Genomic DNA, 3927 nt, shown 5'->3' with positions numbered 1-3927 from the left:
TTGGTGCTGTTCTCTTTGCAAGGTTTCGAAGGGTGGTGTAGCTCCCCATCTGCTAGCAGAAGAAACTTCCACTCACGTAGTAGGGTTTCAGTTTCTACAGTACTCCTCATCCTTGAGGTCCCATGGGGGGGGGTGAGTAGAGGGTGGGATTGCTGGAACCATGTGGACATCAGGAGATGCAGTGGGGAAGAACTGGTGGAAATTCTACCCCCCTCCCCCAACAGGAACCACCGCTGAATCTCATTCCTTTCTGCAAACAGAAGAAGCCTTATAGTAATCATACAATTTTTGTCAACAGAATATTGGAAAGTGGGGAGCGGGGAGTGTGCTATGATGGAGGGCTGGCTTACAAAGCAGTCCTAAGTTTATTCAGAAGAAGGGAAGTCCTGCAGAGTTTAATGGAGCTTCTTATTTTATTTATCAACGTTTATATATTACTTAGTTTTTAAATAAATCTAAGGAGTTTACCTAAAATGGTGTAAAATATTCATTTAAAAGCATGATAATGACATACTTAAAATCAATAGACAGAATTAAATTATAAAATCCATTCTTATAATTAAAAAAAGAAAAGAATGCCATACTATACACACAGGGATTAAAACGAAAGTGCAGGCTTTTATTACACTTGTCCTGCTTTTACAGGACTTCATATGAGATTCTCAGTGTACAGTGACAAGTTTAAGACCCGCATGGCTTTAACCGTCCATTAGCCCCAACCAGCATGGCCAATGGTTTGGTCAGGAATTATGGACATATTATCTTGTAAGTGAATCTAGCATGGCAGCAGAAGCAAAATGTGGCATGTTATGCTTGCAAATAGCATCACTTTATTACAGATGCCTGTGGGACGGTTTGACCTCCTTTGTAAATATGCTTCTAGGGTTTTGATTCATTTTGTATTGGATATATGACTAAACTGATGATAAATGTCCGATAAGTACTGTCAGTGATCTCCTGCACTACTGTGTGTGGCTGGTGCTTGCAGCATTGTAGTTTAAGGGCAGGTGGGAATTATAAATCTATGAGAAGTAAACTTCAGTGCCCATAATTCTGTGACGGTGGAAATGTACTTTAAAGATATAGTGTTATTAAACAAAGCGTTGGTCTTTGTTTTGTCTTGAAAGAACACAGTTCATTTTTTTCAAATACACTCACTCTATATTTTTATTTTATCTAAACCTATTATTATATAGAAATTAACAAAGGAATGTTAAAAAAGCAAATAAGTGGATGACCTAATTTCAATCAGTGGGGTCTTTTACATATACTCATAGGATTCATGACAGTAAATTGCTCTCAAAACACATTTCTGTCCAATTTTGTCCTCTTAATGGAGAGCTTCAGTCAGCGAGGAAATTCAGCGAGAAGGAAATGACTGGCTGATAAATGAACCAAACTCTCTAAGGATTATTGATCATTATCCAAGGAACTCTGGAGAACAGGCCTTTCAAAATAAGGGAACAGTCGTTTAGTGCTCCTTACATACCCTCCAAAATTTCTCCGATGAAAATAGGGACCTCCCATTCCATAATGATAATTTTACTATTTATACCCCATACATCTTACTGGGTTGCCCCAGCCACTCTGGGCAGCTTCCAACATATATGAACACATAATAAAACATTGAACATTTTTTTAAAACCTTCCCCATATAGGATTGACTTCAGATGGCTCGGGGGTTGGATAATTCCATACCCTCCAACATTTCTCCAGTGAAAACAGGGACATCCTATCATTGTTGTTGTTTAGTCGTTTAGTCGTGTCCGACTCTTCGTGACCCCATGGACCAGAGCACGCCAGGCACTCCTGTCTTCCACTGCCTCCTGCAGTTTGGTCAAACTCATGTTCGTAGCTTCATCAATTCTCTGATGAAAATAGGGGTGTCCTAAGGAAAAGTGGGACATTCCAGGATCAAATCAGAAACTTCTCTAAATCAGGGACGTCCCTGGAAAATGGAGACACTTGGAGGGTCTGTCCTTGTAACTTTTTTTTTTATTGCCAGTCTACTTAATATCAACTGCACGGTCTTTCCAGAAGTGCTGTTCAATTTCATTAACTTGAAAGCAACCATCAAAGTTCAGCAAGTCACTGCTAGTTGATCTCATCAACTCTTATGTAGTGTTAATTTTGAGTGTTAATATGCGGGTAGGGACCTGCTGATTGGCCATGTAGGCCCCATCTACACTGTACATTTAAAGCAATATTGTACTACTTTAAACATTCTTGGCTTTCCCAGAGCATCCTAGGAACTAGTTTGTTGAGGGTGCTGAGATTTGTTAGGAGACTCCTCCCCCGCTCCCAAGATCTAAAACAGGGGCCAGCAAACCTTTTCAGCAGGGGGCTGGTCCACTGTCCCTCAGACCTTGTGGGGGGCCGGAATATATATATATTTTTGGGGGGAAATGAATGAATTCCTATGACCCACAAATAACCCAGAGATGCATTTTAAATAAAAGGACACATTCTACTCATGTAAAAACACGCTGATTCCTGGACTGTCTACGGGCCGGATTGAGAAGGCAATTGGGCCGCATCCAGCCCCCGGGCCTTAGTTTGCCTACCCATGATCTAAAATGTCCGATGTTATTCTGACTGCAGCTTCTCATCCACTCATTTGGGTACTGCAGTTTGCAGTGCCGGAACTGTCCTGGGAAAAATAAACATGGAACAAACACGTAGTTACTATTCTTTTGTAACTAGCCAAACTAGCTTTAGACACCACAGTGAAATTGCTGTTCTATGGTCTATAGCATTTTGGACTGAGCTTTGCCAAATATTTGTTGCAGCTCAGATGGGTGGTCATCTGTCATGGATGTTTTAGTTGAGATTATTGCATTTGCAGGGGTTAGACTAGATGTCCCTTAGGGTCCCTTCCAGCTCTATGGTTCTATGATTCTGTGATCCAGAGCACATATGCAACACCTCTAGAGACCAAGGATGGGCAAATATGTGCATTTGGGTTTCTCTCGGTTTCTCATTTTTCCAGCCTTAAATTCAGTTCTCCACATTGAAAGGACCTATATTTCATTATTGCGCTTACAAAGTGGATGGCATAGCGAGTCACATGAAGATGCTTCTCATTTCCTTTCTGTCATGAACAGGAAAGAGGTGTCGATTGAAGAGAAACTTAACAAGTCAAATGCAAGAGCTCTAGAGGAAAATAAACAGAAGCTTTACCCTACAATGCCAACCATTGTGCATTGTGGGTCACAAAACCTTGCTGTTCGTGGTAAGACCAGTACCACAGGTAACATGACATTTTTGCAGCTTCATGTTGAGGCAGGAGATGAAATATTAAAACATTTAGAAACTGGGGAGTGCAACGCTAAGCACACATCTGCAAGAATGCAGAATGAGCTAATACAGTTGCGTGGCCAGATTTTGAGGGGAAATGTTATGAAGGCTAATGCTTCCATAATCTCAGTTTTAGCAGCTGCAATGGCAGATATTTCTGACACAGAACAATTGTCTCTAGGTGGAAGATTTCTGGAAGAAAGTGATGGGAAGGCCTCTGTACATGAGGGATTCCTTGGGTTCGTTTCAGTCTCAGACCAAACAGCCTACACAATCTCATCTGCTTGCTCTGATTCTGATTTAGATCTCAGTAAGTTAGAATACAGGTTGTTCCATCATGGCAGGAAAAGAAGGTGGCAATCAAGCACAAATTAGGGCAATTTCTCTTCAGGTAACCTTTGTTCAGTGCCCATCCCACGGCTAATCTCACTGTAAACGATCTGTAAGTGATGTGTATAATACAGCTGACACAATTAAAGCTATCGGAAAAATTTTCCATGACAGCATCTGAAGATGATAACATCAAATACTCAATGTACCAGTGTCGTGTAAAACACGGTGGACCCAGAAACGCAAGGTTATCCATGCGTTTGCAGAAAGTTACCAAAGTATTTTCTTGCAACTCGAGTA

The sequence above is a fragment of the Podarcis raffonei genome, chromosome 3 (assembly GCF_027172205.1).
Source record: "Podarcis raffonei isolate rPodRaf1 chromosome 3, rPodRaf1.pri, whole genome shotgun sequence".
Taxonomy (NCBI): Eukaryota; Metazoa; Chordata; class Lepidosauria; order Squamata; family Lacertidae; genus Podarcis; species Podarcis raffonei.
The sequence above is the reverse complement of the archived record's forward strand: the minus strand, read 5'-3'. Positions refer to the sequence as shown.